A 16,919-nucleotide genomic window follows, 5' to 3' on the forward strand; every position below is an offset into this window, starting at 1 on the left:
ATGGAGCGGCGGGGAGAAGCCCGGGTTCTTATACTCCGCCTTCAGGGCGGAGCCAGGAGTCAACAGCCAACCAGGACCCGGGATCTGTCAGCCAATAGCATCACGGCTTCACAGTCCCACATGACCCCTAATACATACTACCACATTCACCCCTTGTTAAAAATGAACCCGGCGGGGTGGTGGTTCGCATGGTGGTAGGGGTTTACAAGGCTGGTCCTGGGAGGAAAATTTCGGACATGTCATTACAGTTTTCGCCCTACACTGGGCTATGTACAAGGTTTGTGAAACTATTTACAATATTAGTAAGAGAAAAATTTTTTTTGTTACAGTCCAACAACATTCTTGGTGTCACGCCGATGCCACGAGTCGAGCGGGCGGTCTGGTCTTCCTCGTCGATCGCCTCAGCCCCGGTGGTGGTGCAGGTGCTTGTTCCGGCGTTGTCGTCTCCGGGAGCGTTTCGGTGTTTGTTCCTGTTTCACTCCTGGGCGGACACGGGAGGAGGATCGATCCTCCCGGGAAGGGGGTGGTCGCGGGGTGCGCCGGTGGCAGGGAGGGGATGATCGGTGTCGGGCGGGTGTGTGTGTTGCCGGCGGGCACCAGGTCTCGCAGGGAGACCGTGTCCTGTCGGCCGTCGGGGTACGCCACGTAGGCGTACTGCGGGTTCGCGTGGAGGAGGTGAACCCTCTCGACCAACGGGTCCGACTTGTGCGCCCGCACATGTTTCCGGAGCAAGATGGGTCCTGGGGCCACCAGCCAGGTCGGCAGCGACGTTCCGGAGGAGGACTTCCTGGGGAAGACAAGTTGGCGCTCATGAGGCGTTTGGTTAGTGGTGGTACACAGCAGCGACCGGATGGAGTGGAGAGCGTCCGGGAGGACCTCCTGCCACCGGGAAACTGGGAGATCCTTGGACCGTAGGGCCAGTAGGACGGTCTTCCAGACCGTGCCGTTCTCCCTCTCTACTTGCCCGTTCCCCCGGGGGTTGTAGCTGGTCGTCCTGCTCGAGGCTATGCCCTTGCTGAGCAGGAACTGGCGCAGCTCGTCACTCATGAAGGAGGACCCCCTGTCGCTATGGATATATGCGGGGCAACCGAACAGTGTGAATATGGTGCCAAGGGCTTTAATGACTGTGGCCGCTGTTATGTCGGGGCAGGGGATGGCGAAGGGGAAACGGGAGTACACGTCCACCACGTTCAGGAAGTATGTGTTGCGGTCGGTGGAAGGGAGGGGCCCTTTGAAATCCAGACTGAGGCGTTCAAAGGGGCGGGAAGCCTTGATCAGGTGCGCTCTATCCGGCCTGAAAAAGTGCGGTTTGCACTCCGCGCAGATGTGGCAGTTCCTGGTGACTGTACGGACCTCCTCCACAGAGTAGGGGAGGTTGCGGGTCTTTATAAAATGGTAGAACCGAGTGACCCCCGGGTGGCAGAGGTCCTCGTGGAGGGTTTGGAGACGGTCTATTTGTGCGTTGGCACATGTGCCGCGGGATAGGGCATCGGACGGCTCATTCAGCTTTCCGGGACGGTACAAGATCTCGTAGTTGAAGGTGGAGAGCTCGATCCTCCACCTTAAGAGCTTGTCATTTTTAATTTTGCCCCGCTGTGCATTATCGAACATGAAGGCTACCGACCGTTGGTTGGTGAGGAGAGTGAATCTCCTGCCGGCCAGGTAATGCCTCCAATGTCGCACAGCTTCCACTATGGCTTGGGCTTCCTTTTCCACTGAGGAGTGGCGGATTTCTGAGGCGTGGAGGGTTCGGGAGAAAAAGGCCACGGGTCTGCCCGCTTGGTTAAGGGTGGCCGCCAGAGCTACGTCGGATGCGTCGCTCTCAACCTGGAAGGGGAGGGACTCGTCGATGGTGCGCTTCGTGGCCTTTGCGATATCCGCTTTGATGCGGCTGAAGGCCTGGCGAGCCTCTGTCGACAGGGGGAAGGTAGTGGTCTGTATTAGCGGGCGGGCTTGTCTGCATACTGGGGGACCCACTGGGCGTAATATGAAAAGAACCCCAGGCAACGTTTCAGGGCTTTGGAGCAGTGGGGGAGGGGAAATTCCATGAGGGGGCGCATGCGTTCGGGGTCGGGGCCTATTATCCCATTGTGCACTACGTATCCCAGGATGGCCAACCGGTTTGTGCTAAAGACGCACTTTTCCTCGTTGTATGTGAGGTTCAAGGCGTTAGTGGTCTGGAGGAATTTTTGGAGGTTGGCGTCGTGGTCCTGCTGATCATGGCCGCAGATGGTTACGTTATCGAGATACGGGAACGTGGCCTGCAACCCGTGCTGGTCAACCATTCGGTCCATCTCCCATTGGAAGACCGAGACCCCGTTCGTGACACCAAATGGGACCCTTAGGAAGTGGTATAGACGCCCGTCTGCCTCGAAGGCTGTGTACTTGCGGTCACCTGGGCGGATGGGGAGCTGGTGGTAGGCGGACTTGAGGTCCACGGTGGAGAAAACCTTATACTGGGCAATCCGATTTACCATGTCGGATATGCGGGGGAGAGGGTACACATCTAGCTGTGTGTACCTGTTGATGGTCTGGCTATAGTCTATGACCATCCTTTGCTTCTCCCCGGTCTTTACTACTACCACCTGGGCTCTCCAGGGACTATTGCTGGCCTGGATTATGCCTTCCTTCAGCAACCGCTGGACTTCAGACCGAATAAATATCCGGTCCTGGGCGCTGTACCGTCTGCTCCTAGTGGCGACGGGTTTGCAATCCGGGGTGAGGTTTGCAAACAAGGACGGCGGTTCAACCTTGGGGGTTGCAAGGCCGCAGATAGTGAGTGGGGGTATTGGGCCGCCGAATTGAAATGTTAGGCTCTGCAGGTTACACTGGAAATCTAATCCCAGTAATGTGGGCGCACAAAGTTGGGGAAGGACGTAGAGCCTGTAGTTTATAAACTCCCTTCCTTGCACCGTTAGGTTCGCGATGCAGAACCCTTTGATCTCTACGGAGTGGGATCCTGCAGCTAGGGAAATCTTTTGCGTACTTGGATGGATGGTCAGAAAACAGCGTCTTACCGTGTCGGGGTGAATGAAACTTTCGGTGCTCCCGGAGTCGATCAGGCATGATGTCTCGTGTCCGTTGATCAGCACCGTTGTTGTCGTCGTCTGGAGCGTCCGGGGCCGTGATTGATCCAGCGTCACCGAAGCCAGTCGTGGTCGTAGTGTCTCGGCGTCTTCTTCGGACCCCGTGGAGCCGTCGATGCTGGAGTCCTTTGTTGTCATCCAAGATGGCGGCGTCCATGAATCGCACGTGGCCGGGGGTGGACAAAATGGCCGCCCCCATGGATCGCACGTGGTCGGGGGTGGACAAAATGGCCACCCCCATGAATCGCACGTGGCTGGGGAGTCACAAGATGGCGGCGCCCATCCCCCCCTCGTGGTGGCCGGGACCCAAAATGGCGGCGCCCGCGGGTCGCACATGGGGCGCTGGGGGGGGGGGGTTGGGGAGCGTTTGGGATGCGCTGGGCTCGTTCTTCTCCGGGGATTGCGGCGACCCCCCGGGACCGGCACACAGCCGCGTAATGGCCCTTCTTGCCGCAGCTTTTGCAAATAGCTGCACAGGCCGGGCAGCGCTGCCGAGGGTGTTTCGCTTGCCTGCAGAAATAGCAGTGGGCCCCCCCGGGATGATCTGGCGCTTTAACCGCGCAAGCCTGTGAGGGGGGGGGGGGTTTTGTCGCGACGGGGGTCCACGGAGCCCAAGGGGCTGCCGCGCGGTCGGGGCCGTAGGCGCGGGCGTTTTGCAAGGCCACATCTAGGGAAACTGCAATGGCCCGTGCCTCTGAGAGTCCTAGCGACTCTTTTTCTAAAAGTCTTTGGCGGATTTGGGGAGAGTTCATACCTGCCACAAACGCATTGCGAATTAGCATGTCTGTGTGTTCAATCGCGTTCACCGGCGGGCAGCTGCAGCCCCGTCCCAAAATTAGCAGCGCGGCGTAGAATTCCTCTAACGATTCTCCGGGACTTTGCCGTCTCGTTGCGAGTTGGTAGCGTGCGTAGACCTGGTTCACGGGGCGAACATAAATGCTCTTCAGTGCTGCAAGCGCCGTCGGGAAATCCTCTGCGTCTTCTATGAGAGGGTAAATTTCCGGGCTTACCCTCGAATGCAGGACCTGCATTTTCTGGTCTTCTGTGATCCGGCCGGGGGCCGTTCGGAGGTAGCCTTCGAAACAAGCTTGCCAGTGTTTAAAAACTGCTGCCGAGTTCGCTGCGTGGGGGCTGATCCGCAGGCATTCCGGGGTGATCCGGAGCTCCATAGTCCTTTAAGCTCGCTCAATAAATTGTAGCGCACAATGACTTACGAGAGAGACGAGTAGAGATGAAGTCGATGAGGCTTTATTGAGCGAGACTTGTCCCCAGCAGTTCAGCAACAGAATGGAGCGGCGGGGAGAAGCCCGGGTTCTTATACTCCGCCTTCAGGGCGGAGCCAGGAGTCAACAGCCAACCAGGACCCGGGATCTGTCAGCCAATAGCATCACGGCTTCACAGTCCCACATGACCCCTAATACATACTACCACATTCACCCATTGTTAAAAATGAACCCGGCGGGGTGGTGGTTCGCATGGTGGTAGGGGTTTACAAGGCTGGTCCTGGGAGGAAAATTTCGGACATGTCATTACAGTTTTCGCCCTACACTGGGCTATGTACAAGGTTTGTGAAACTATTTACAATATTAGTAAGAGAAAAATTTTTTTTGTTACAGTCCAACAACATTCTTGGTGTCACGCCGATGCCACGAGTCGAGCGGGCGGTCTGGTCTTCCTCGTCGATCGCCTCAGCCCCGGTGGTGGTGCAGGTGCTTGTTCCGGCGTTGTCGTCTCCGGGAGCGTTTCGGTGTTTGTTCCTGTTTCACTCCTGGGCGGACACGGGAGGAGGACCGATCCTCCCGGGAAGGGGGTGGTCGCGGGGTGCGCCGGTGGCAGGGAGGGGATGATCGGTGTCGGGCGGGTGTGTGTGTTGCCGGCGGGCACCAGGTCTCGCAGGGAGACCGTGTCCTGTCGGCCGTCGGGGTACGCCACGTAGGCGTACTGCGGGTTCGCGTGGAGGAGGTGAACCCTCTCGACCAACGGGTCCGACTTGTGCGCCCGCACATGTTTCCGGAGCAAGATGGGTCCTGGGGCCACCAGCCAGGTCGGCAGCGACGTTCCGGAGGAGGACTTCCTGGGGAAGACAAGTTGGCGCTCATGAGGCGTTTGGTTAGTGGTGGTACACAGCAGCGACCGGATGGAGTGGAGAGCGTCCGGGAGGACCTCCTGCCACCGGGAAACTGGGAGATCCTTGGACCGTAGGGCCAGTAGGACGGTCTTCCAGACCGTGCCGTTCTCCCTCTCTACTTGCCCGTTCCCCCGGGGGTTGTAGCTGGTCGTCCTGCTCGAGGCTATGCCCTTGCTGAGCAGGAACTGGCGCAGCTCGTCACTCATGAAGGAGGACCCCCTGTCGCTATGGATATATGCGGGGCAACCGAACAGTGTGAATATGGTGCCAAGGGCTTTAATGACTGTGGCCGCTGTTATGTCGGGGCAGGGGATGGCGAAGGGGAAACGGGAGTACACGTCCACCACGTTCAGGAAGTATGTGTTGCGGTCGGTGGAAGGGAGGGGCCCTTTGAAATCCAGACTGAGGCGTTCAAAGGGGCGGGAAGCCTTGATCAGGTGCGCTCTATCCGGCCTGAAAAAGTGCGGTTTGCACTCCGCGCAGATGTGGCAGTTCCTGGTGACTGTACGGACCTCCTCCACAGAGTAGGGGAGGTTGCGGGTCTTTATAAAATGGTAGAACCGAGTGACCCCCGGGTGGCAGAGGTCCTCGTGGAGGGTTTGGAGACGGTCTATTTGTGCGTTGGCACATGTGCCGCGGGATAGGGCATCGGACGGCTCATTCAGCTTTCCGGGACGGTACAAGATCTCGTAGTTGAAGGTGGAGAGCTCGATCCTCCACCTTAAGAGCTTGTCATTTTTAATTTTGCCCCGCTGTGCATTATCGAACATGAAGGCTACCGACCGTTGGTTGGTGAGGAGAGTGAATCTCCTGCCGGCCAGGTAATGCCTCCAATGTCGCACAGCTTCCACTATGGCTTGGGCTTCCTTTTCCACTGAGGAGTGGCGGATTTCTGAGGCGTGGAGGGTTCGGGAGAAAAAGGCCACGGGTCTGCCCGCTTGGTTAAGGGTGGCCGCCAGAGCTACGTCGGATGCGTCGCTCTCAACCTGGAAGGGGAGGGACTCGTCGATGGTGCGCTTCGTGGCCTTTGCGATATCCGCTTTGATGCGGCTGAAGGCCTGGCGAGCCTCTGTCGACAGGGGGAAGGTAGTGGTCTGTATTAGCGGGCGGGCTTGTCTGCATACTGGGGGACCCACTGGGCGTAATATGAAAAGAACCCCAGGCAACGTTTCAGGGCTTTGGAGCAGTGGGGGAGGGGAAATTCCATGAGGGGGCGCATGCGTTCGGGGTCGGGGCCTATTATCCCATTGTGCACTACGTATCCCAGGATGGCCAACCGGTTTGTGCTAAAGACGCACTTTTCCTCGTTGTATGTGAGGTTCAAGGCGTTAGTGGTCTGGAGGAATTTTTGGAGGTTGGCGTCGTGGTCCTGCTGATCATGGCCGCAGATGGTTACGTTATCGAGATACGGGAACGTGGCCTGCAACCCGTGCTGGTCAACCATTCGGTCCATCTCCCATTGGAAGACCGAGACCCCGTTCGTGACACCAAATGGGACCCTTAGGAAGTGGTATAGACGCCCGTCTGCCTCGAAGGCTGTGTACTTGCGGTCACCTGGGCGGATGGGGAGCTGGTGGTAGGCGGACTTGAGGTCCACGGTGGAGAAAACCTTATACTGGGCAATCCGATTTACCATGTCGGATATGCGGGGGAGAGGGTACACATCTAGCTGTGTGTACCTGTTGATGGTCTGGCTATAGTCTATGACCATCCTTTGCTTCTCCCCGGTCTTTACTACTACCACCTGGGCTCTCCAGGGACTATTGCTGGCCTGGATTATGCCTTCCTTCAGCAACCGCTGGACTTCAGACCGAATAAATATCCGGTCCTGGGCGCTGTACCGTCTGCTCCTAGTGGCGACGGGTTTGCAATCCGGGGTGAGGTTTGCAAACAAGGACGGCGGTTCAACCTTGGGGGTTGCAAGGCCGCAGATAGTGAGTGGGGGTATTGGGCCGCCGAATTGAAATGTTAGGCTCTGCAGGTTACACTGGAAATCTAATCCCAGTAATGTGGGCGCACAAAGTTGGGGAAGGACGTAGAGCCTGTAGTTTATAAACTCCCTTCCTTGCACCGTTAGGTTCGCGATGCAGAACCCTTTGATCTCTACGGAGTGGGATCCTGCAGCTAGGGAAATCTTTTGCGTACTTGGATGGATGGTCAGAAAACAGCGTCTTACCGTGTCGGGGTGAATGAAACTTTCGGTGCTCCCGGAGTCGATCAGGCATGATGTCTCGTGTCCGTTGATCAGCACCGTTGTTGTCGTCGTCTGGAGCGTCCGGGGCCGTGATTGATCCAGCGTCACCGAAGCCAGTCGTGGTCGTAGTGTCTCGGCGTCTTCTTCGGACCCCGTGGAGCCGTCGATGCTGGAGTCCTTTGTTGTCATCCAAGATGGCGGCGTCCATGAATCGCACGTGGCCGGGGGTGGACAAAATGGCCGCCCCCATGGATCGCACGTGGTCGGGGGTGGACAAAATGGCCACCCCCATGAATCGCACGTGGCTGGGGAGTCACAAGATGGCGGCGCCCATCCCCCCCTCGTGGTGGCCGGGACCCAAAATGGCGGCGCCCGCGGGTCGCACATGGGGCGCTGGGGGGGGGGGGGGTTGGGGAGCGTTTGGGATGCGCTGGGCTCGTTCTTCTCCGGGGATTGCGGCGACCCCCCGGGACCGGCACACAGCCGCGTAATGGCCCTTCTTGCCGCAGCTTTTGCAAATAGCTGCGCAGGCCGGGCAGCGCTGCCGAGGGTGTTTCGCTTGCCTGCAGAAATAGCAGTGGGCCCCCCCGGGATGATCTGGCGCTTTAACCGCGCAAGCCTGTGAGGGGGGGGGGGTTTTGTCGCGACGGGGGTCCACGGAGCCCAAGGGGCTGCCGCGCGGTCGGGGCCGTAGGCGCGGGCGTTTTGCAAGGCCACATCTAGGGAAACTGCAATGGCCCGTGCCTCTGAGAGTCCTAGCGACTCTTTTTCTAAAAGTCTTTGGCGGATTTGGGGAGAGTTCATACCTGCCACAAACGCATTGCGAATTAGCATGTCTGTGTGTTCAATCGCGTTCACCGGCGGGCAGCTGCAGCCCCGTCCCAAAATTAGCAGCGCGGCGTAGAATTCCTCTAACGATTCTCCGGGACTTTGCCGTCTCGTTGCGAGTTGGTAGCGTGCGTAGACCTGGTTCACGGGGCGAACATAAATGCTCTTCAGTGCTGCAAGCGCCGTCGGGAAATCCTCCGTGTCTTCTATGAGAGGGTAAATTTCCGGGCTTACCCTCGAATGCAGGACCTGCATTTTCTGGTCTTCTGTGATCCGGCCGGGGGCCGTTCGGAGGTAGCCTTCGAAACAAGCTTGCCAGTGTTTAAAAACTGCTGCCGAGTTCGCTGCGTGGGGGCTGATCCGCAGGCATTCCGGGGTGATCCGGAGCTCCATAGTCCTTTAAGCTCGCTCAATAAATTGTAGCGCACAATGACTTACGAGAGAGACGAGTAGAGATGAAGTCGATGAGGCTTTATTGAGCGAGACTTGTCCCCAGCAGTTCAGCAACAGAATGGAGCGGCGGGGAGAAGCCCGGGTTCTTATACTCCGCCTTCAGGGCGGAGCCAGGAGTCAACAGCCAACCAGGACCCGGGATCTGTCAGCCAATAGCATCACGGCTTCACAGTCCCACATGACCCCTAATACATACTACCACACATCTTAGTGTAAAATTCTGGCTGCACGTGTACTTGCTGCAGCCCTTTATAACAAATTAAAAATGAGGAAGACATTTATAATTATTGTGCAATCTTTTAGGGGAAAATAGGATTATTTGAAGAATGTAGAATTCTTCTGACGAACTGATGAGCATCAGGGACCATGAGGGCAATCCCAGAGATGACACTTTAAATTATGTTAAATTGGAAAAGGTAATCTCGAAGATATGTTTGTAGAATGTTTTCACAATAGTTTCCTGGAGAAGTGCCTTGTAGAACCTAGTAGGGTTAAAGCTATTTTAGCTGCAGTATAGCGTCATGAAACAGGATTAAATTGTAATTTTATAGTAAAGGTCCTTCTCAGAAAAAAGTGTTCATAATACAATTGTATTTCATATTTGAAAGCAACATATTCCAGTCTCAAACAAGAATTTTAAAATTAAACAAAGCCAAGTAGGTATGAGGGTAGAATGGGCTTCGGCTGATTAGGAAAATTGACTAAAAGGTAAATCAACAGTGAGAAACATTGAAAGAAATTATTCAAAATGTTCAACAACATTTTATTGAAAAAATAAAAACTTGCCAGGGAAGTTACGGACAGTATTAGATTAAAATTAGGGCCTTATGACGTTGCAAAAATAGAATGAGAGTAAACCAGGACTATAAAAACACATTATAAGAGTTTTTACAAGTATAAACAGAGGAGGAGAGTAGCTAAAGTAAATGTTTTTCCCTTTGGAAATTATGGACGGCCATGGACAATGGAAATTATCAAAGAAATGAGGAAATGGCAGAAATATAAAACAATATTTTGCATTGACCTTTACAAATAAAAGACATGAATTACTGACCTGAAATGGAGATTAGCCAAGGAGCTACAATTAGTCCTAGCAACACTCCTGCTTTACGTGAAATGACATTATGTACATCACATTTTCCATTAAAATCAATATAAAGGCTGTATTTAGTTTTCTGTGGGACCTTTCTCATCAGAAAAAGAAACATTAAAACATTATAATGTGTAAGTTAAAATACTTTACATTGATAAATTCAAAATGAATTAACTTTTAATATAAAATAAAATTTAAAATATATAAGAAATGTGGCACATTCACACAGGAGAAGGCAGCACGCAACAGGTATGAGAGGAAGAAGTGGGACATGCAAGAAATCCAGCCCCTCACACAATATGAACAGCGGGCTGCTGGGCTGAAGGGGAAGCCAGACGGTTTGTGCCAATGGCGAGGCTCGCCTCCCAGTGAAAAGCATGCTTAGTCTCTGCAAATCAAACCCTGAGCTTTGAGGCTCTGAGCTATTTAGGAGGCAGCCTAGGCAGTCACTCATTCTCTGCTCTTTCCTTTACAGGTACAAGGAGGAAGCGGATGATGTCAGACTCTGAACCTGAACTGAGCCCCAGCCCACAGCAGACCTCTGAAGAGAAGAAGGATGATAAATTCTCATCAGAGACAATCCCCTCGATGGCTCATTGAACTAATTTAGGCTGGGCTTCACATTCTAATGGTCACCTCACGGACACGTGTCCATGGCAGGAGGAGGCACTGGCAGCCAAGGTCTACAGCACTTGGAGCACTGCTGGAGAAGAGGACATTGCTAAGTCCAAGTCTAATGATGAGCTTCCAGGAGTTGTCACGGTGGAAATGCTAGAGTACCAATGAGACATGCAGGAACATCAGGCAGAGATGTCAGGGGCCCTCAACAGAGTGGCATGCAAGGCAGAGGAGTCTGTCCACTTGCTGCCTGATGTAGTGACTCAGACATATGAGAACATGGATGTCTCCATGGGGAGGATGGCAGATGCGATGGAGACCGTCGTCCTGCAGAATGTCCAGTTTCTGCCAGTGAAGAGCTCAGACTTCCCTCCATCACTGTAACCATGAGTGAGGTCTCGCAGTGGCTAAGCATGAGCTCCCTTCAGGTGGCCCTTCTCCTCAAGGAGTCAGCAAGGGGCCCTTGAGCACACAAAGGAAGCAGGAACGTCAGGCAGACTCCCTGGGGCCTCCGCCCAGGACTTTCCAAGGGGGCCCAGGCATTCCAAGTCCCATCTGCCTGTGACTTCTTCAGCTGCAAGGAGACCCAAAGAAGACCAGGGGTTCTTTGGGCCTCAGGCCTCCAGGGGACGCTCACCAAGGTCGTCGGAGACAAGACGGCATAGTGGTCAGCAGGCTGCCTTCACCTCTGCTGCAGATGTCAGGAAGTACCTAGACATAATGGTACGGTCAGGAAGACTGAGAATTTTGAAGTTCACTCTGGTAGCACGGGTGACAAGCATTATAAATTGTTGATGCACCTTTGTAAATATATGATTCATTACATTTTGCAGTGGTTTGCTGGGTTTTTCTTGTTGCTGCTTGTGTAAATGCTTGTGTGCACCTTGCTCCCCACACACTTTCAAGGGCCGACCCAAGCTGGGTCTGTCCCACGAATCCTGCTTGCTTATGGAGCCTTCACTCTTTCTCAATGCCCTTGCAAACTATGCGAGAGGATTCTCCAAAACACATTGAGTTTCCTTTCCCTCCACTGCCTATCTGAGTATAGAGAGAGGCCCCTCCCTTGTCAAGACAGCTTATTGCAGTTTCCCTTCAGTTGTCCAGTTGACCTTCAGCTCGGCCCATCCGATGACCTTCCTCCCAACCAGCATTTATTTTGCTGACTAGGGTGCGGACTCAGTGCTGTACTTTAGCATCAGCATGGTGTGTGAGCTTGTGGACCATATCCAACATCTTCTACCCTCCTCCTGTAAAAAAAAAAACATGCCTGCCACCTTCCCCCCCACCACCATCCCCCATCACCATTGACCCTCTCCCACCCCGGAATACCTTCACTTAAATACACTTAAATCCTTCACATGCCTTTCCTCCCCAATGCGCCCATGCCTGTCACTTTCCCCATGTTCACCCTGGTCTTGCTCACCCCTAGGATCCATGTACACTGCCACGCCACCAGCAATCACTCAAACCAGACCTTCACCCACCAGAGATGGACCCTCACCGTACCACATCCCTCTGCCTCCTCTAACGGCTACAGTGCTCTTTCACCGTCAGTACCTTCAGTTTTACCCCTTAGTATTTCCCCCATCTACATCACAGACTCCTCTCTCTGAACCTCCCCCCACTGTACCTTCCCCCTTCACTGATCCCTGTCTTTCTACAGCCCCTGCACCATTCCCCAGTCCTTCCCACCCACTACCCCCTGCAAGGCTCCATGATTTCATCTTCAGGATAGACTTCAGCAAATCATTCTTTGAGAATTTTCTGATACCAACCTGAGCAGGGGGACTGGGCCTTGCTTCAGGAACATTCAAAGATGGTTACAGGATGTGACCATTAAGCCCCTCGTGCCTGCTAGGCCATTTAATTAGATCATGGCTGATCTATAATTCAACTCCATTATCCACCTTGAATACTTAATCATTAGTACTCCTGCCGAACAAACGTTTCAGTTCAGTTTTGAAATTGTTAATTGACCCAAGCTTCAACGGTTTCTTGGAGGAGCGGGTTCCAGGTTTCCTCTACCCTTTGAGTAAATACCCCTTGTGATATCAACCTCAAATGATTTAGCTCCAATCTTAGCATTATGCTAAATAATGCCCCTTTTTCTGGATTCTGTTATCAGAGGAAATAATCATCTCGCATTCTTTTAAACTCCAGACAGTATGGGTCCAATTTACCCAGCAGATGCCTGGTTGAGTGCAGCTCCAACAACACTCAGGAAGCATGACACCATCCAGGACAAAGCAGCCCGTTTGATTGGTACCCCATCCACAAATATTCAATCCCTCCACCACTGACACACAGTGGCAGCATCTACAAGATGCGCTGCAGTAACTCACTGAGGCTCCTGAGACAGCACCTTCCAAACCCACAACCATTACCATCTAGAAGGACAAGGGCAGCAGATACGTGGGAACACCAGCACCAAGCCATTCACCATCCTGACTTGGAAATATATGGCCGTTCTTTCACTGTCAAAATTCTGGAACTCCCTCCCTAACAGCACTATGGATGTACCTACAATACATGCACTACAGCGGTTCAAGAAGATAGCTCACCACCACCTTCTGAAAGGCAACTATGTATGGGCAATAAATGCAGGCCTAACCAGCGACACTCACATCTCAGAAACGAATTTTACAAAGTCTCTCATCAATGAACAACCCTTTCATCCCTGAAACCAATCAAGTGAGCCTTTGCTCTACCAAGAGCTGAACTTCACAAAGTATTCCAGGTACAGTCTCGCCAAAGCCCTGAAAAATAGTTGCTACATTTCCTTATCCTTGTACTCCAATCCCATTACAATAAAGGCCACCACACTATTTGCCTTCCTAATTTCTTGCTGTACCTGCGTGTTATTTTCTGTTGTAACATTATACAATTATAACCAAGTCTTTCTTTATAATAATCTTTATAATCTTTATTATTGCCACAAGTAGGCTTACATTAACACTCTAGTGAAGGTTACTGTGATAAGCGCCTAGTCGCCACACTCCGGCGCCTGTTCAGGTACACGGAGGAAGTATTCAGAATGTCCAATTCACCTAACAAGCACATCTTTCGGACTTATAGAAGCACATATCCCTTTGCAAGCACATCTTTCGGGGATCTTATAGAAACGTATAAAATTATGAAGGGAATAGATAGGCTAGATGCGGGCAGGTTGTTTCCACTGGCGGGAGAAAGCAGAACTAGGGGGCATAGCCTCAAAATAAGTGGAAGTAGATTTAGGACTGGGTTTAGGAGGAACTTCTTCACCCATAGGGTTGTGAATCTATGGAATTCCTTGCCCAGTGAAGCAGTAGAGGCTCCTTCATTAAATGTTTTTAAGATAAAGATAGATTGTTTTTTGAAGAATAAAGGGATTAAGGGTTATGGTGTTCAAGCCGGAAAGTGGAGCTGAGTCCACAAAAGATCAGCCATGATCTCATTGAATGGCGGAGCAGGCTCGAGGGGCCAGATGGCCTACTCCTGGTTCTTATGTTCTTATGGCTTGAGGGAGGAAACTGGAGCACCTGGAGGAAACTCACAGGGAGAACGTGCAGATTCCGCACAGACAATGACTCAAGCGGGAATCGAACCTGGCATCCTGGCGTTGTGATGCAACAGTGCTAACCACTGTGCTACTGTGCTGTCTCCTGTGCTACCATGCCACCCCAACATGTAAAAGCTTCTCACTTTTAAAAAAATTCTACTTTTCTATTCTTGCCACCAAAGTGAATAACCTCAGATCACACTTCCCCACATTATACCCGATCTGCCATCATGATGTCTACTTGCTTAGCCATATCTTTTTACAGCCTCTTTATACCCTTATCACTCTAGTATTCCTGGCCTTGTTTTGCTATCCCAGAATATTTACATTGTCTGCTGAGTAAGGAAAACATTAACTCTTATGTGAGAACTATCCTCTGAGCATTTCCTTTAATCACCTTAAATACGTCAATTATATTACCCCTGAATCTTCCACTGTTGAGGGAATACAAATCTTGCTTAACCCATAAACTCTGTCAATTTGGTGAATCTGCCTGTTCCCCTACAAAGCTAATATATCCTTCCTGGTGCAGTGCCCTTAACCGATTGTATTAGGCTAATTGCGGTCTCACAAGGACTTTATACAACTGGAACATAACTTCCTTCCCCTTTATATTCCACTCCTTCAGACAATGGCTACACTTTATTAGCCCTGTAGTTATTTTCCTCTACTTATCCACTAGTTTCAAGTGATTTCTGTACTTGGATCCCTAAATCTCTCTACTCTCCTGCAGTTCCTAGATTTTCATCATATAAAAAATACATCTTTCATGGGTTCAAAGCGGGCGAGTTCACATTTCCCCGCATTGATCTCCATCTGTCACTCTTGTGCCCTCTCATTTAATCCATCAATATCCCTTTGCAACTACCCGCTTCCATCTGCTTCCTGTGCCACCCAACCTGGCATCATTAACAAATTTGGATAAACGGTTTATTATTCCTTTATTTGATAGATATAATAAAAAGCTGGTTTAGCACAATGGGCTAAACAGCTGGCTTAATGCAGAACAAGGCCAGCAGCGCGGGTTACATTCCTGTACCAGCCTCCCCAAACAGGCGCCGGAATGTGGTGACTTGGGGCTTTTCACAGTAACTTAATTGAAGCCTACTTGTGACAATAAGCGATTATATTATTATTATTATTAAGCTGCTGTCACAGCACAGGTAACTAGGGGGCACCTCTAATCACATTCTTCCAATTGGCTTTCATGCCTATTTCCTACCTTCTAATCAATTTCCTACCCATGCCAAGCGATTGCCTTTGGGTCCTTGTGCTTTTATCTTTATTAATGCTATCTTGTGTGGAACTAATTGAAAAGGTCAGCAGTTCCAAGAGAGAGCTTGGACAAAATTTGGTATGTGCGATCCAAGACCTCATTCAGAAAAAAGAACCTATGACAATGTAGCTCTCCCTCTGTAGTGTCCCAAAGAGTCACCCTGGATTATGTACCCAAATCTACAGTTGGACATGCACCCACAATCTTTGAGAGACTTTGAGAGATAAGAATGATGCCGCTGAACCAAACGGGAATGTGGAAGACAATTCTGACTGTTGACCTCCTTGTGGTGTTTTGCAAGAACTTCTGAATGAGATGGGGGAAGATGAGACATGGAAAGTGTTTAACTGCCCCGAGGCAAATATAAATATCAGATACAGTTCTTTTCCACGCAATCAAGAGCAGCTATCAGAAGGAAAACACTAATTAGCCCTCATTTCCGATATGATCGTGTGTACACCAGCACTGCTATCCCTGACTTGTAATGAGGATTAGGAAGACAGTGTTTTGTATCAGTGCACTCTGTCCTCCCTCAGGTCCTCTTTCAAACACAGCAACCTTGTTAACTTCGCCTGTCAGCTCTGCTGCTTGGTCCTAATGATGACTCCAGAGAGGAAGATTTGATTCTTTGTAGAAAATCTCTTTCATCGTAGACCAAATTCTGTCCCAAGCTATCTGTAAGAACTTTCTGCCCTTTCCAATTAGTTTCAACAATATAGTGAATGTTAAATGTACAGATGTGCATTACTGGCTCATTGTTCCCAGACCATGAGGGCAGCATCTCCTAATAAGGTCATTAACTCACTTGCACGCCAGATGTTTGCCCTTAAACATGGAAGGTTTTAATCCGGCTGCAGAATGAATCATTTTGGAATCAACTGAAAGTTTTGCAGCAACTTCACGCGGCACTCTTTATAACTCCAAGTTTTTTCCACAACTTATCACGGGCTGGCACGGTGGCACAGTAGTTAGCACTGCTGCCTCACAGTGAAAGGGACCCGGGTTCGATTCCGGCCTTGGGTGACGATGTGGAATTTGCACATTCTTCCCGTGTCTGCGTGGGTTTCCTCCGGATGCTCCAGTTTCCTCTCACAGTCCAAGGATGTGCAGGTTAGGTGGATTGACCATGTTAAATTGCCCCTAGATGGCGTTATGGGCATAGGGTGGGGGATTAAACCTGGGTAGGGTGCTCTTTCAGAGGGTTGGCTCGATGGGCCGAATGGCCTCCTTCTGCACTGTGGGGATTCTATGATTCTAAAGCAAGCAATTCTGTCCAAAAAACAAAATTATTCAATGTATAGTGTTTAATTGTGTCAATTCTCTGGGAATTTGCAAATATAATAATAATCTATAATCTTTAGTGTCACAAGTAGGCTTACATTAACACTGCAATGAAGTTACTATGAAAAGCCCCTAGTGGCCACATTCTGGTGCCTGTTCGGGTACACGGAGGGAGAATTCAGAATTACCAAATTACCTAACAGCTTGTCTTTCGGGACTCGTGGAGGAAACCGGAGCACCCGGAGGAAACCCACACAGACACGGGGAGAACATGCAGACTCCCCACAGACAGTGAACCAAGCCAGGAATCGAACCTGGGGCCCTGGCACTGTGAGGCAACAGTACTAACCACTGTGCTACCGTGCCGCCCAATATACAATAGGATGAGTATTTATTCAGGTTTTAATAGGGGATGGTAGCAGTG

The sequence above is a fragment of the Scyliorhinus torazame genome, chromosome 2, assembly GCF_047496885.1.
Source record: "Scyliorhinus torazame isolate Kashiwa2021f chromosome 2, sScyTor2.1, whole genome shotgun sequence".
NCBI lineage: Eukaryota > Metazoa > Chordata > Chondrichthyes > Carcharhiniformes > Scyliorhinidae > Scyliorhinus > Scyliorhinus torazame.